Below are 17,918 nucleotides of genomic sequence, written 5' to 3' on the forward strand. Positions count from 1 at the left end.
AGTGCATCGATCGGTTGCATGAATGGTGCAGAATGCTGCATTATCGGGAGCGGTTTTCCGTTTTTTTCACTACTCCGTGCTGTTACACCGGTGATCATTAGGGTGCGGAAATTATGATGTATGTTCCGTGCGCGCTTGTATGTACGTGCGTATGTCCCCACCAGCGACCAGCAGAAGCATCGGTTTAGGGCACCGATCTTTCGCACGGAACGTGTGCACACTAATTGGAACAAATTGGTGGTTCGATTTTAGGGCTCTGTGGGAGTCGTACTAGTAGGGCGAATAAAATTCACACTAATAACGATGAAGCAATTAATTAGCTAAACCGGCGTGCTTGCTTAAGTGTGCTTTATCTATTGCTGGAATGATGGTGCCGGCTTGTGTTTGGTCTGTCGGAAGTAGTAAAGATGTCGCAAATATGCGGGTACGGTTGGATGTGCGCGAATATCTAACAAGGTTATTTTGTGAGGAATTAATTTCACCAGCATAGTTTGCGCCAGGTCATTGTGCGTTTTTATAAGTGCATTAGACAAAATGTTTATAAAGGCAAGTTTTCTCAAGGTTTTATTTCACATATATGGGGAATTTGGATTAATGGGTAGACCAGTTTGACAAACAACGAAAAAGAATTTATTCATCAAAACAAATGTGATCCTCGTTTAGATAGGACATTCAGAATAGCTCAAAAATCTTCACTGGTGGAGAGTTCGTAACATTCGTGTTGAAAAGTACGAATTCCCAATAATAAACGAATAATTTGTCGACAAATTGACAAATCGCAAAAGGACAAAGGTTTCGGTGTATTGCGGATGACCTGTTTGCGATATTTTGCTCTCTGTTATTGATTAGTATCTAGAGTCTCTCTATTTCAGCATTCTAGAATCTCAGAGTATTAGTATCTCTGAGTACTGAGGATTTGTATCTAATATTCGCAAACATAAACAACAAGCATCAACTGTGGAATCAATGACATCCGTCGAGGTTATGAATAATTAATCCAAAAATCCTGGATAGTTTAAGCATTTTTCCATATCCGGCTTCAATGTTTGAAGTGTAGCAACGGATTTTATTACATCGATCATATCGTCTGGTCATGAATCCATGAAAATCATGACATCCAAGACTTTGGCAACCAATATTCAACTTTGGTTGAATATCAAGAACTCTTTTTATTGGTGCATGACAATTTGGCGTGACAAAGCCTGAAGGGCTAGCGAGTACTAACGGATTCAGTTTCACTTCTATTCTGGGTTCGTTTTATGTTCAACTGTGCAGGGCCAGTTTGGCGTGGAGATTAGGAACTTGCATTATAGACAATTTGGGCGGCCCGGTGGTGCATGTGATAAACGGCGCCAGTCCACACGGCCGGACCGGGTTCAAATCCCATCCGGACCGTCCCCCGTAGCAAGGACTGACTATCCGGCTACGTGGTAAAATAAGTCTAGTAAGCCAGAAATGGCCGGCGTGACCTGTAAGGTCGTTAAGCCAAGAAGAAGAAGATTATAGACAATTTATCGAATTTAGTTGCTAGGCTGACAAAATAATATTAAAATTGCTCAAATAAAGAGCCTTATCATAAAATTGATCATATGTCCACCAGGAATCCAGTCGACCAAATGCGATCCGAGTGAGATCGTCGATGGTAAGGCGAAATTCTGGAATTCTCTTGTCAGCAAACTTTGCTAGCTAAAACTAAAGTAAAGTAAAACTGTGTAAAAATAACTGAAATGACACAACACCAAACTTTTAGTAATTATCTTCGTAGTACACTTAGTTACAAGCATATCCTGTAAATATTGTACATTGGGTAACGTGTCTTACGTTCACGTATCGTCAATTAAAAAATAAAAGTTATAAAGCTTTATAATCATTGCAATTTTTACTTAAAGTTGTCTCTTTTATGGAAAAATATTTGAAAAGCTGGAATAAAATATTTAAAAATATTGTAAAAATATAGGAAATATAGGAATATAGACAATCATATCATTAACATCACAAGAATAAAATCATTCAAGTTTTGGAAAATGTATTTGCAAAAATGCTTCTCTTACGCTATAACTATTATTTGCAAAAATGCATACAAAACTACTGAAATTAACCAAAAGTAATTTTCGGTTTGGGTCACATAATGTTGCAAAAAATAAATAAAACCTACTGACGGTCATTACCTTTTAAAAAATGATGTAATACCCAACGTGATGCCGTTCCCAGGCGCAGATTCCATACACGATTTCGGTGTATCAAAACGATAGCCCAAAAACCAAACTAGCTGCCAACTGGCGGGCACGAGTAATCATTCCGAGCGCGTTGTTTGAACCGCACCCGGTTACTGCCCGTGCCTCGCCACCGCCACCACGGTGTAATAATCATGTTCTGGCATAAATTAAGTGCTGGCATAAAAGAAGAACCAGCGTAGGGTGGAGGAGAAACCAACCATAAACAGTACACCGCAACCATGTTGTGTATTGTGACTGTGCACGGAAAAGGGAAATGGAATAAGAAAGAAAGCTCAGAGAAAAAAAACTCCCGAACGAGAGGTGAAAGAATCTCCTTCACCTCCACCAGCACCAGGAAGTCTTCCCAGGTTCGTCACGCGTCAGCTGGATGGAGCTGGCTGAATGTTTTGACTTTACTGCGATGTTTGAAGATTGGCTGGATGGCGCAAAAAAAAATGAAATGAGTTAACTCAAAAGATCAAACGAAAACCCATGGAGCGCGTGGAGCTTTCGGGTGAGCTTTTGCCTTGTGCTGAAAGCGTCTATGGTTGACAGTAGTTCTCACCTTCTTGCAGCCGCTCTTCTTTACTGTTCGTTTTTATTTCTTTTTCTTTTTTTGCAATACTGCAACTCGAACGTGGACTTGTTCGACTTCTTTACCGTCATCGCTGCGACTTGAAAGGCTTCTAACCTTTCGCCTTTTTCTGCCGAAGGTGGAAGCGTTGAGAAGGAGAAGCCAGGTGTCAGCGCTGCAACGGGCGACGGAGAACACGTTTCACTGTCTTTAGCACCGTTTCTGTTGCGTTTTTGCCTATCTTTGGAAGGTTGTCGTGTGCGAACCTGGTGCGTCATCGTGTTTCCGTGGGAGCACGGAAAAAGTAACACATGCTGAGTACGGTGGACAACATGATGCATCCGATTGTTACGAATTGCACGATAGAATGTTTCATTATTTGGAGCAATGTCTTTGCTGCGACGTTACCCGTCTACAGGTCACCAGCTTTAGTGTTTTGGGATGAGATCATTGTGCTGAGGAGTTATGTACGTTGTGCTTCTACTTGATGATTTAAAAATAACGTTTTATCGGCACGGCTGTAAGCTAACGCACCGTATAAGGAAGCACACGGGGTAGCAGAAACGTTGAGGAAAGGTCATGATTGAATTAGGAGCTTGGTGCGATTTGCATACGCGGTGTTTTGTGATAAATTTTTGGAAGTTTTGAAAAATTGTTGTGAAATTTTTTTCTTGCTGGTTGATGTTTCTTTTGCAATATTATATTTAATTAGTGTCTAGATTAGCAATACTACAAAAATGGAACAAGGAATCCTCAGTATGGTACAAGTGTGTTGAGAAGAAAAATGGTTAATTAACTGTTCAGATTACAATTCTTCTAAAACTTCAGTGCTAATAAGAGGATACATTTTATATTTTAATATTTTAACTATTGTTTTTTTAAATGAAGAAAAACTAATAAAACTTATCACAATTAAATTAGTTTCATGCTTCTAAATACATTGTAAATATATAAACAGTTATGTTTGTCAGTAATAAAACCATGTTAAAGCTCAAAATATATTTCAAAATACAGAATTAAATGATTCTATTCAAAACACATGTAAAACTGATAGAAAACAATAGTAGATTTAAAAAAATGTACAGAAACTATTTTATAGTAAGTAAGTTTAAAAAAGTATTTTTTTGTTTTGTAGTTGAAGCTTTTTTAAACTCAACGAAACAGTATAAATAATACACATTTAAACACAAACACAAACCAAGCAAGTGAATAACAGAAAATTAAAATTTAAAAAATGTTATGGTTAAGGAAAAAAAAATAAAATAACATATGATTAAAATATTAATTAATTTACAGATAATTAAAACAGCTTCAGGTTTTCGTTGCAGGAAGAAAATATAAAAAAGCCACGGACCGTAAAATTTCATATCAACAGGAAATTATATTACAATCAGAAATAAATCATGTTTGATTTTTTTTACCTTCCCAATCATCATCTCTACAGAATCACCCTGTTGCATGGCTCCCCATTGCGTTAGTTGCACTCGTGCGCTTCGAAGGCTCGTGTTTTTTGCATTTCCCTCAATCACTCTCTCTCTCTCGCTCGCTAACCACATCTCACAAACGAGCCCACGAGAGCCCACGATCGGAGACTGCAGGCGAGCGAGTTGATCGCGAGCAGACGCCACGAACCCCACAACACTTTTCGAGCATTTTTCGCGCTACGCTCGCTGCGCTGAGTTCGGCAGTTTGGACACAACCCGAATGCGCCACATTCGAAAGATGGCCGTCGGTCTGATCGGTACGCGTCGTTAAAGTGTGTTGCGCATCTAGCGTGCAGGCTTTCTCGCTGTTGTGTGTTTTTAACTAAGGTTGAAGAAAAATTGTTGTAAGTGTGTGTATTTTTCTGTGTACGTATTATAGAGCGTTTCTCTATTCGCACGACAAGTATTGGTCATGTGCATTCTAGTGGTTTTGTGCTGTCGTTTTTTTTTTTCATTGCTCATCTATAGACTGATCAAATTTATTGTGCAAATTTAAGTCATACCTGTTCCGACGTGTTCGATAGTTTGGTTGTTTGTACAGTCACTTGGCAGCTGAAGCCTCGCAACGTCACCATTGTGGTATTGTTTTGTGTGTTTCTAAAAGGTGATCATATTTTTTTTTTCATTTTTGCATTCGATACACGGTACAAGTGAAACCTCCATTAGCGCCACCTATTAGCACTACCGTGACCATAAAGGTGGACGTTTCGGTTTTGTTTACCCATCCGATCAACTGTCACCTGATCCAACGGAACAGAAAGAAAGAGAGTTGTGGTTGTGACTGTTTTTTTTTTTTAACAAAGAGTTCTACAAAACCTTAGGAGAGCACTCGTTGGTGGTCACATTTTCCTAAGCCTACATTCATCTCTACCCCATCGCGGAAGCCGTTCCCACCGTTCTGGTTCGGATGGAAAATAAATAAAACGAACGGAACGGAAAAGGTATCGTCGTTCGCTGTTCCCGTGTCACGATTCGTTCGGTTCGACCGAAGAATTGATAATAATTGGGTTCGCGATCGTGGATTGCGCCATCTAACGGGTTCGCGATCGTGGAAAACGTGAGCAGTCGAAGATGGAGTGAGGGATAGACCTTTCTCGACAGGCGCCCTAGTTAGCCCTAGCTCGCTGGAGTGGTGCTCGGTGCTGGCTAGTTCTTGGTTGTGTTTGAATGTTTGTATTTCCAATTGACTTGGTACGAGTGTACACTAGTGTCAGTTTGTTTAGTACAATGTATTATGAGTCAGTTTTAGTGTATTATTACATTAGTTTTGTCATTCAGTTTTTTGCTGCAGAACCTCAAAAATGAAAACGGTTTATTAAAAGCAATAGTGACTGACCGTGTTGCGGTCTATGCACAGAATAACATGCAATGTAGGGTAAAGGCAAAGTACAATTTGTGCCCTAAAGAAACTGGAAACCTAAAAGCTCATGAAAAACAATTCGGTATTGTATTGCACAAGGTGGCCCAGCGGTATCTTTCATTTGTTGTGCTGATGATGGCGTAAATCCGGCCTTTTTTAAAGCTTTCTTAAACTAAAGTCTTTCCCGGTGCGTGTGTACATGTATCTGTTTGTGAGTGTGTCTGTGTGTGTACGTTTGACGGTGAGTGGTGAAGTGAAAGCGTTTTTGCGTTTGGGGTGACCAACGAGACCCCCACAAGAAGATCGCCGTTTCGGAAGGAACACGAAAGAAAGCCGGCTCATGTAGTAGAAACAACAAGAAAAAACTCCCATGAAAAGAAATGTGTGGTACGCAAAGGCGAAAGTTGCGTAAAATTGTACCTTCCGTCTGTTCCGCCATTCTTCCTTCCCTTCCTTTTTCTGTCCGCCTGATATCTGACAAAAGATCGCCAGATCACCAATGGTTCGTTCTTTTCTTGTTTGGCAAGTTAAGCTTTTGGGTGAGCGCCTCCATTTCTTAACGGAATCTTTACCAAAAAGCAAAAAAAAATACGAACGGTGCAAAAGACGAGACGAGAATGATCGCATTTGTGTATGCGTACGTGCGTGTGATTGTGTGTCTGCAGTAATCGAAAATGTGTGCATATATTTGGTTGTTGTTTTTTATTTGCAGGCGATAAAAAGTGCTGAAATTTTTTGGCTGTAAAACGGAAAACACAAGCGGCTGAGAGGGAAAAAAGTGAAATACGAAAAATCGACGATCCGTTATTCTTCATTTTGTTTTATTACGAATTCGATGCGTTTTGACGAGTGTGTGTATGTGTGTGTGCTTATAGTTGTATTGCGTGCATGTATGTGCTTTGTGTGTGCGCTTTGTGTTTTATGATCGTAAGCTAAAACAAAAGTGTGAAGGTAGAGGAGAAAAAAAGGAGTAAAATTAATCAACAGTACAGTGGTGTTAGTAGCAAATAGTGCATCGATTTTCACCATCGAAAGTAAGCGCAGAGCGAAGAGTGATAACACTGGCCGTGTGTACTGTGTTGATTGTGTGGTGGGCAATAAAATTGAGCAAATAGTAAAATAGTAAATTTTACTTACGAGAAGCAATCAACCCGAAAGAAGGAAAGTGAATGGAGCCAGTCAGCTTGTGCTGGTGATGTTTTCCCTTTGAAGGTATGGAAAACATGGTAAATTAATTTCAACTTTTCCCTACGTGTGCAGTTTTTTGTGACGTGCATTGGTGTTTAGTTTTCCAATAAATAAAAAAAGAGTTAAAATAAACATAATAAAAGAATTTAGAAAAAAAATGTTCTTCATTAGCATGGTGCATAAAGTGCCTGTAAACACGTCTACGGAGTAGATGCTTCCATCGCAAACTCTTTTGGACGTTGTGTGACGTGCAGCGTCTGGAAACCGTTTTTATCACGCTCCTCACACTACCAAAACACGCTAACTTAAGAACCGGTCTTTGTTGGTGAGGTAGCTTCGGTGGTTCACCAGTAAACTGCTATGTGCTGACCGGAAGTGTCATCGAACAGAAGTGCTTCGAGAGCAGCATCGTCCAGACAATCGTTCCCGTTGAATTTGTCCATTAGACGTTTTGAAAGCGTTAAATTAAAAGGTAAGAATCGAAAATTGAAAAGTGTTATTCATTATGAAGAATCCCATCCATTAGTAGGAAAATAGAAAAATTTTGAAAAAAAGTTGAACATTGACATTTTTTCACATGTTACTCGTATTTTTTATTATCATGCTTTATAAGGTTTATCATGTGTATTCTACAATATGATCATTATTCTTGCAAAACACGTTTTAAGGGCTTAAAGCTTAAAAGCAGTTGCTGGTGCAGAAATGCCCAAATGTGCATAAATGCTTTAAGTTAAATTTTTTTTGAGCTGCCCAAAATTGGGTCTCTGACGATCTTCTGGTGTCTGATGTATTGATTAGCTATTAGAATATTTTTTTTGGGAGAACTGTTTTGGGAGTCGCTGTTTTATTGCATCTGAGGACACTTAGTCATTAAAATACTCACATTTTGACCTGGTGCACGAGTTCTTGACACAAGATCTAGACCATGCGACCTGGATTATCGCACCATCGTACTTGGTGCTTTGAGTACAGAGTTACCTCACATTTGCTCTTGCCCATGTGAACTTTGAAGGCCTTTTACAATACTGACCTTTTCTCCCAAAACACGAGAGGTCTTAGACTACTTTGAAGATGCATTCTCCTATCTGTACGTCAGCTCAGCGAAAAGCATTTCTTTGTATTTCAAAATCCCAAAAATGTCCATCACAGGATCTTAAATCACATATTTGATGAGTTGATACGGATCCGCTACATATCTATGGGATGTACATATCTTATTTGAACAAAATAACTTACATATCCTCACTGTGCTTAGAATTCTTCTCATATCCTCGCGATGTTCTGTGGAAGAGCCGGAGCAGAACCATAAAGTCTGCGGCTTAATTCTTCTCCGGATGTATTTGTCGATACTCCTGCTCTCCATTTTGGTTTACTATTTTGGGCCTGCAGTGAAATCCCAGAGAATCCTAGAGTAAACCATTGGAAAAAAGACTTGGATAAGAAGAATACTTACATAGAACAACTCTTACCGTTCAATTTATTTTATTTTAATTGTTGTGAGTTCAATTTTTATTAATTTTAATTTTGTCATAAACTTTGTCTACGTGATTGAAAACTGCTAACATTTTGAAATTGGGTAAAAATAAAAAAAGAAGATTCAATTATAGATTATAGAGTGCACTATTGGACTTATGGAGTAAACTTCAATATGTTTTAAATACTTTATTTTATAAATTTCGTAAAATTACAACAGGCAATGGCACAAAAAGCAAAAACTTAAGAAATAATAAATGATTTATGACTAGCAGCAAATTTTTTTTTGTTGCTATTACCACAAAAGCCTTCACATGTGTAGATGGCTGAATACCGAGATGCTCCCACCGTAAGACATCACTACACTGTTGGAATGTTGTTCATAATTAGCATTAATAAAATTTAACGTTTTACATACCACCGTCCTGTATGGTGCTGTTCTGACTATCCCTCCATCCATGGTTACTCTGAGGCACTTGCAGATTATTATGCTTAACATGACGATTTTCACTCCACCGTTCCCACTCCGAAGCTTAGCTTCAAGTTAGCTTTTTTCGTCTCATCAAAGCTCTTTGACTTGCGGCTATTGTGATGATGATGGAGTTTTTTGTTGTCTGTTCTCTCATAATGTTGCTATGATTTTTATGCTTCCCGCTTGGATAGACACCACTGCTCGCGAGAAAGATTTCACTATGGGGCCGTTTGTTGAGTGTGTGTGAGAGTATTGTGCAATTATGCTGCTTTTATTTGCGTCCGCCAATCCGAGGCCTTATCACTTTAATGAGCTTTCGTGTGCCGGTTCGTGTGCGGGAAACCCACCGGCATTCCCGCATGTTCTTAAGCTGCTCTCCGGCCTGCCTGTGCGTGTCTGTGTGTTGCGTCGAGTAGAGCGAGTTCATTCAACCATTCTGGGCCGAAAAGAATTTCAATGAATCGTTCACCGTTCGTAGCGATCATGATGAGCACTCCGGTTGTGGAAAGCCTCTTTTGCGGTAAGCAAGCACCCACTGAAGCGACACGCCCGGGACTCATGCACCCTCGAAGTGCGAAGGCTTTTCCATCCTATAATTTTCCACCTCGCCGGTTGTAGGGCTTGCCCATTTTGCCCGAAGCTTCGGGTTTCGCAATTAATCGGACAAACCAGTGATCGCGGTCTTGTCGTGAAGTGTGTGGTGTCGATTTAATGGCAATTATTTCTTGCACCTGAAGCGATTCGATGGTCCTTCAAGCACGACGACGGGTGGGAACTTTTGCTTGTTTAAAATAGTGAAGTCGATGATTTCATAGTGAAATGTGAAGAAGAGTTAGAGGTTTTTTTTCTGAAGCCACTCTGAAACATTCGGCAAGAAGGTTCTAATCCTTCTTAGAGAGAAAGAGAGAGAGTTTTAAATGGAAGATAGATAACAGAAGAAACCGTCACAATTCGATAAACTACTAACTACTAAAGCGCTTTGAACCGTTAAGACCATCAACAACTTCTACCGAATGTTTCGGTGGTGGTTTCATCGTGCTTTTTTCACGTTTTTGTGCGCTTTTAGAAAATGTGCTTCCAATTTCTTGATTCTGCTTCACCGTAACGTTTCCACTGCTGTGGTCGAAGACTATTTTCGTTTACCGGCAAACAAAATTGCATTCGTTTCGCTAACGCTTTTTTTCTTTTGCTTTGCTTTGCCACTATCGCGTGCCATACCTTTCGGTTCAATACCGTCCAGTGGGTTTGGGTGTGTTGAGTAGAGACATAAAAATCCCGTTTCGTTGTAAAATTCCCCAGAACGTGCTGATGCTCGTCGGTTGGCCATTGGATGCATCGCATTCGTGACAATGTTTTGGTACTACCCTACCTTCCTGGCGTGTTTCTACTGTAACTGTTACCTTATGCGAGCATAAGGGAACATTGGGACATTATTGGAAGCAGCAACAACCAAAAAAAATGCATGCCAGTAACTAACAATCTAGCGGAGAAAAACTCGGAAGCGTATGTTCGTGTGTTTTTTTTTACTGTTTTGTTTGGCTGGTCGGTGAAGGTGCTGACCTCATCGGTTCGGGAATATTGGCACTAGTTCATGTGTTGGATGGGAAGAAAGCTAGAATAATGGAGTGCATCCAGTTTTCACCCGTTCGATGATGGTCGATTCCCCCTAGGAGAATGAATCGGGAATGGTTGTTTGTTTCCAGATTTTTGATGTTGGGAAAAGACAAAAAGAAGGTTTTATGATTCACTACGTGGACGGAAATCGGTTATGATGTGATTTAAAAGTTTAATGGAAAACGTTGGTTTATTTAAAACCCAGCAGAATAGAAAACCTCAGTACAATACCGAACAGCATACGAAACGAACCTTCGCTTGCATGTTGTAGCGTTACATGTTTTTTTATTGAATTAGTCGCCTGCAAGCAAGTTTATAATTTGTTTTTCACTTTACAACTCCTTGTAATTGGCATCGTTATTCGTATTTGTTTATCAACTTTGTTTATTCAATTTATTCAATTTTATGTGTTTATGATTTGCCAGCAGTTTTGTGCTTTTTTATGTTTTATTATATTGTTTTGTTATTTTTGATTAATTTTGTTCTTTGAACACTTTGTTAGTTAAATTTTATGTTTTTTAAATAAAATTACTTAAACTTAATCTATCCTACTTCTTTTATGTCACTTTTATGTACATGTTCTATATAGTTTGTCTTGTGTTTGTTAAATATATTTCATTTGCTTAATTTTGTTAGTTTTGTTTCGCGTTCTTGTACGCACTGTCTTCATTATCTGTATCAGTTATGGTTTTAATAGTTAAAAAAATGGTAGATTAGTTTTATTAGTTGTGATCACTTGCAATCTTTTATTTACTTAAGCATTTTAAAACTTATTTTTTGTTGAATTGTCATATAAATAATCTCAAACTGTTAATACAAAATGTCACACTGTCAATGACGTAGTTTGTAATACTTTTTCTTCTCGTGTGCCGAACCAAACTGCATAACTGAATCGGCAACCCTCCCGTTCTTTCACCTGAGTTGGTCGCACGTCCGCAATAAAGTACATTTAATTGAAAGTCATATTTCCTAAAGCGGTTAACTGGTTGACTTGGGCCCGCAGCTACAATGGCCGCCCACCAAGCGGACTCACCATTCCCGTATCCGTGTTTGTGTATGTGTATGTGTGCATATGTGTGTATGTACATGTGTTTCTTCAGGTTTTTTTTTAACTTGGTACACAACCCGTAAAGCCGTTTTCCATTTGCGAAATGCAGTCGAACCGAGCTCGCCAGCCGAGAAAGCGTAAAGAAGTGTCAGAGCAAGAAATTGCAGTGTGAGCGCTTTAAAAAAAATACTCACACACAGGATGGTAGTGTTGGTATGGTGAAGCAAAAGAAAAAAGGTCAGAATAAAACCAAACGGCGAAACTTGTCCACTCTACTTTTCGCGTACGATCTGTGCAGGTCAGGTTCTTCCGTCGCATTGGGTAAGATCCGGGAGTTGCAGTAAATTTAGAAAAAAAACATACAAACTCAACTTTACAAGAAGTAACTGGACTTTGGTTATGGAAGCAAAAATGGTTCGATCAAAGTTTTGCCGAAATAAGTTGGTAAGGCAAAAGCTCCCGAAAAAAACCACCATTTTTCATGGTGAAATGTGTTCGATGTATGCAACGTAGGTAGTTGGTATTTTAGCCATACTCCTACTACCGTGCAAAATGGTACTCAGAAATATGAAGAAATATGGCAATTGGTTTTATTTTATTAGCAACTTTCAACCGAAACATGGGCGATAAAGTTTTGGTTCAATTTCGAGTTTGAGTGTGTAACGGTCGAATTTCGAAAAAAGAAGACATTTCACCAGAATCTGAGCAATTGAATGTGAATTCTAATCTCAAAGGGCATCATATTTGTATGTGTATATTCTCTTACATATGGGAGTAAAAGTAAAATTCCGTATGGAAATTGAAGCGATTGGCAATTGATTTCTTGCTGCTTAGGAATGTGTCACGGTTAAAAGAATTTAAGGCGAAATTGTTGCTTCCATCGCTAGAATGGCAGCGACAAAAAAAATGGAATGGAACCAGAATGTTGCTGCATTGAGAAATTCCGTACGTTAGGTTCGTGATTTTTCGTTGAAATATTGTTCTTTTTTTCTCATTTTTATCGAATGGGTAAAAAGTTTTTCAATTTCAAGCTAACCCCACATTGCTTATGGAAGTCATATGTCAATTGCGATAAAAATGGTAGAGTCGGCATTTTGTTTTTGTTCATATGCTTCAATTTGGAATTGAAAGATTTTTTACAAGAACCATGACTGGCTTTTGCTTTACAATGTTAAAACTTCGCCAAAAAAAAAGTGAAATGTGTCGAAGAACATAATTTTAGTTACGTCTTATGATAAGTGAATTATGGAATAAAATTATGGAATAGAATAATGATGTTCTTCGTTTGTTAAAAGTAAGCACTCGATTTGATCAAAATACTATTTTTATGATAAATGTTCAAGGACCCACCTCTTTAATTTATAAAATTATTTTATTAATTTTACTGATTATAAAATTAAAAGAAAATGTGTATTTTTATTGTATGTTTATTAGGCGCTAATAATTATTTATTTTATAAAATAAGCCTTAATTAAGCCAGATTATTTTATAAACTGAACAGAACTAAATGGTCTACATATTTTCTTGTTTTTTGCATGTTTTCTTTTTAAATATTGTACCATATAATGTAATTTATTACTTAACTTACTTATATTTTTCATACTCTTTTTTTGCTTAAGAATATTACTTTTTCTTATTTTAAAAAAGATACAAAATGTTTTAAAACATACCTCTGGCAATGCTTTCATTTATGTACGGCTTTGGAATTTTGTTCCCTAACTGATTGCACGCAAACGGGCTAATCACGGCTCTGTGGTGCAACTTGGTCGTGCATATGTCGCACATGTGTGTATGTGTGTGGGTTAGTGGGCGTAAAAAGTTTTCCTACCAAAGATGCCTTCCAGCAGTGTAAGGCATTTCTTCTGTTAGGTGGTCCACTGCACGCGATCCACTGCCGGAAGCTGCCGAACACGCTGAATGAATGGTTGATTTTCCTTTGGAGAATTTATACTTTTCATTTCATTGGTTGGTTTTGTGCATGTGTGCGGAATGGTGATTTGCCTACACACAAAAGTGTGTGGCCCCGGAAGTGTTAGGACCGTGCGGCAAATGTGTAAAGTACACCTAAACCAAGTTGAAGGGGCAACAAGTTTTGTGAAGAAGTAGAGAAAAATTAAAAACAAATGCAATTAGAAAGTGAATTTAACTAAATGCATCGACAAAAAAACAGGTAGATGGGGAACGGTATTTGGTGGGTTGAATAAAAAAACCAGCAAATCCCTAACATGTTGCGAGAAAGCAGGACAGGTGAAGGGATAAAGGCGATTTAAACAAAAAACGGGCGCTAAAGGAAAGAAGGAAAGTAAAAAACAAAGCAAAAACACTGTTACCATTACTACGCGAAATGGCGCTGATTTTGATCTTGCCCACGGTTCGGTTGGTTGAAGCGTGAGCGGCGTACGAAAGGGCCACATTGAAAGGGCCACCCGTTCGCGCACCGGAAGAAAAGGGTTACGGGAAAAATCGGAAAGGCCATTCCAGTGCCCTGCCAGTGTGCCCGGGGTGAGAATCATGCGATCGAGCTTTATAAATGAAGTTTTGCATTAATCGGTCGTTGTGTTGTGGGTGAGAGTTTGTGCGGTTGGGTTAGGAGCATAAAAGGAGGGATGAAAAGAAAATCAGATTACTGCATCCGACCAAAGCATCCGGACGCTAAGCAGAGGAAATAGATTCCCCAGACGAACGTTCCACGTGCCGCATGTTGTAGCATTTGTAGGGATAGGGAGGCAAAAGCGAAAAAAAAACCAAACGAGTGCCCGTAAGCATAACTATGCAGTTTCGGGTTGTTGGTTTTTTTTTTCACTTGCAACAATGCGCTTTGTGATGGGCATCATCTCCGGCTTGCAACAAGGAAATAGTGTAAGTATTTTTATTTCTTTCTTATTGTTAACATTACAACATTGAAACCAACGCGTGGAAAGAAATTCGTTCGGTGTTGTTTGTTTCTCAGTTTCCTTCTGCTGCTTTAATGAAGCATTGAAAGTAAACAAACGATCGTGGGTTGTGTTTGTAAACGTACACAGCTCGGGCCATGGGTAGGTTCGTCGCTTACTTACTCGTGGATGTCAAAAGGTCACTGGCAATTGTCGTTTTGATTTTATTTTTTTTCCTTTTCTTTTCTCTAGTAAAACAGTCCAGCTATATCAAGTAAACAGCCAATTTCAAGTGCTTTATAAACAATAACCTTCACTACACCGCTGCAACATCCCGGTTCCAGTAAAACAAAGGGCATACGAGGAATGCACCTACTCTCCGCAGCTCCATTCAGTACTTCGGAAATGAAAAAAAAACACCTTTTTTCCTACCATTTGCAATTTGGAATTGTGAAAATACGGGAAGCGCGTAGCCACACTCATAATGGGTTCACATTTTTTGGATGGACGGCAAAATATACCACACAAAAGCTCTTTCCCACATGCCCGGATATTGAAATTTGGAGCGATAAAAACCAATGTTCAACGCATCGTCAATCGTTGCTAGGCTGCTTTATCGCTGTTCGTTGGCGTTCGTCTTCTCTTTTGCTCCGCTTTCAGTCATATTGTGTGTGTGTTTGGATGTTTTTCATTGATTTAATAGGAAGTTATTAAACAGTTGTCGTCGGTCGCGCGATCGTTATCGTTCAGGGTGCTCTGGATTGTTTCTTTTTTGTGTGCGTATGTTTTTTGTAGTTCCTACCCACTTCTTACCTGCCATCTTTTCGGTTTATCGGTTACGGTTAGTTACGAAACAACCCGTGGGAATGGTAAGGGGATTACAAAAATTGCATCTAATGAAATACGATATTCATGGTTTCATAAAAAAGGGTAAACAGGCGAGGAAAGAAAGTTAACAAAAAGTAATACTTATAAAGTAGCAATATTAAAGCCCATTGATTGTGAGCTAGGGTTTTTTGTTGTTGTTGGCTTGATTATTTCATAGTTGCGTCATAAAGATGACTTATTTATCCTGATGGCTTATTATTAATGTTGTGTTTTCCCCCGGGTTCCATTGTATGCCTTTAGTTCATGGGTTTTTAAATTAGTTTATGAATTTATTTGCTGCTTATTTATTCCGATCATCTCTTTTAAGTATTTCAAAGTTTGGAAATTTTGTAAAGGTTTTTTTCTTTAGAATACAGATTTTTTGTAGTGTATAAATTGTTTCATTCGCAAATATTATCTTACATTTTATAAATATTGCTTTTTTTTGGAATGGAAGACAACATTCTTTTTTGCAACAATCATTACTGTACGTGTGAAACAAAATCATTCACCCTTCCATTTGGACACTATTTAAATACTTTAACGCTTCCAAACGGAAGTTTTGGAACATTATTCATTATGTTTAACCATCATCCATCTGCTTACATCAATCAAATCTGCAACCTTCACTCATTGATCGACATATCGGTGCTATTGCTATTGCTTAGAAGCCAATGTTTTGGGAAGGTAAGGCCACGGAATCAACCCGATGGTTTAAAAATCTACATTCACTTCCCGTTAAATTGTAGCGGATGCTCACGGTCACCAGTGTGGTCCCATTCGTTCGCATTTTTAAACAGCGACGAAAATGAAACAGACCCGTTGAAGAGTTAGAAATTTATAAAAAAAATCATTCGCTAGAAACAATGTTTATAGAAAAGGTCTTTAAGATATCATTTACGTTACAAAGCCCTTAAACATTTAATACCATCGAAGACAACTCTTTCTCTCAATTCAATTCCCAAAAGGTAAATCTTGCTTTTTTTACACCCAATACAGCAAGAGGAGAGAGCGTCTTCACCGTAAGAGATGCATTCGGCTGCACTCCTCGAAAAAACCGTCGATCGATCGTACGCAAGGGCAGCATTTTTCCGTTCGCGGCATATACACGCATCTGCGTGCCGTACACGATGGGAAGAAGAAATTCGAAAGGCAAAGAAAACACACACGAACCAGCTTCCAAATCCAGTTTTTCAAGTCTCGCTCGTATGAAGAGATGGATTGGATCCGGATGGCCGGATGCAAACTCCTTTCTTGGTTCGCTTGTACGGTGTGCCTGCTTGGGCCGCGTACAATCGCAGATGCGTCTCCCCAACGCACACACGCTCAAATACGGGCCGCGGTCAATTCCGTAGGCGCGCTAGTTTGAAGGTTTTCTATTGCGCGCTCATCACCAGTTGGTTGTCGTGGATGGGCCGCGTTTCGATGTGCTGCTCTCCTTTCACCGAACGGACATGGGTCCGAAAAGAAGACAAAAAAAAAGTTCGACCATTCATCTCTGGCATGTCGAAGAGTGTAAAGCCCACAGCTCACACACATTCGACGGCTTTTCCAGCCTCTTGCTTTCCTCCCCTCTCCATACCGAGTGCCTTTTATTCAGGTCAAATAATTCTGGTGAAAAGCGTCGTCGCACATTTTTCGCATTCGATCGCTGTGCGTGTTCGATCGCGATCGGGTGCTCCGTTCGATTGGTTTGATTCCGTGAGCGCGAAATCGAAATGTGCTGTGCGAAAATGGCGTTAACAAAACGGATCCAACAAAACATCGTACGATAGGTGATGGAAAACGTAGCGATTTGGTATTTCTTTTTGCTGCTGTGCGCTTGCTTTCGTTGGTGCGCACTGGAATTCTTCACTCCGAGGTAAACGCATGCGGCTGCATTTAAATCATGCCCACGTTTGGTGTTTGCTCCTTGGCCGTCCATCATCATCACTGCCCTCCGCGCGTTCGGCTGCAAAAGCTCTCGTTTTGATGAGTTTTAGTATGTATGGCGGCACATCCGACGCACATAAACTTACTTTCTATCGAATTGCGCATAGTTTTTCTCGATGATTTCTATCGTATCGATTGAGTTTTAGCCGAGTCCGCAGCTCCACAAGATTGGCCCTTTTTCGGTTGTTAGCTGGTCACGTTTCCGAACGGTCGATCGACGTTTTGTTTTTGCACCCGAAGACGTCACCTAGTATGACGGGGGAATTTAGCATGACCTCAATATGTATCACGGGCGATTGTAATTTGTGAATGTGAGTGCTAATTTTTTTTTATCTTTACTTTTTGTATACACTTCCGGCTTTCCATTGATGTTTGGATGGTTGATGGATGGTTTTGTTAATTTATTGCGGTGATGCTACAGTTTTCTATCATTTACGGTCGAATTTGGCAAGTTGCTAATTTTAAGTTTAACCTAATTTGAAAGGCGATATGATAAAAGCGAAATAAATTTTGTATTAGCTGTTGTTGTTTTTTTGCAAATATCAGTTTAAATTAGAGCGTTGAAATTAGTTCAATCAAAATTCGACATAATTGGAGCAGTGAAAAAATGAAGCCACATAGAAGAATGTTTTGTTAAGGTTATAAATGAGCTAATACAATTTTTGAACTTTTTTTTCATAGTTTACAATTTAACTTTACTTTTATAACTTTACAATTTACAATTACTTACAAAGTAATTTCATTGCACGAAATGCATTTGTTTAATTTTTATTGTGTGTCTATTGAAAACCACACGAAGCTTTAATCTAGGGCCTAT

The 17,918-nt window shown here is 39.0% G+C and overlaps 1 protein-coding gene across 5 annotated transcripts in view; it reads left to right on the forward strand.

The window, feature by feature from the left end:
* Window positions 1–4,219: 4,219 nt before the first annotated feature.
* The window catches only part of LOC125771669 (uncharacterized), a 142,233-nt gene continuing 128,534 nt past the window's right edge, over window positions 4,220–17,918 (forward strand). For 2 of the 5 annotated variants that reach the window (XM_049442525.1, XM_049442529.1), the window contains exons 1-2: window positions 4,220–4,618; window positions 6,347–7,294. The gene's annotated coding sequence lies outside the window, so the exon portion shown is untranslated. Of the gene's footprint in view, window positions 4,641–4,664; window positions 4,879–6,346; window positions 7,295–17,918 lie in introns of those variants that run through there. The other 3 variants (XM_049442526.1, XM_049442527.1, XM_049442528.1) reach the window with 3 other exon arrangements.

The sequence above is a fragment of the Anopheles funestus genome, chromosome 3RL (assembly GCF_943734845.2).
Source record: "Anopheles funestus chromosome 3RL, idAnoFuneDA-416_04, whole genome shotgun sequence".
Taxonomy (NCBI): domain Eukaryota; kingdom Metazoa; phylum Arthropoda; class Insecta; order Diptera; family Culicidae; genus Anopheles; species Anopheles funestus.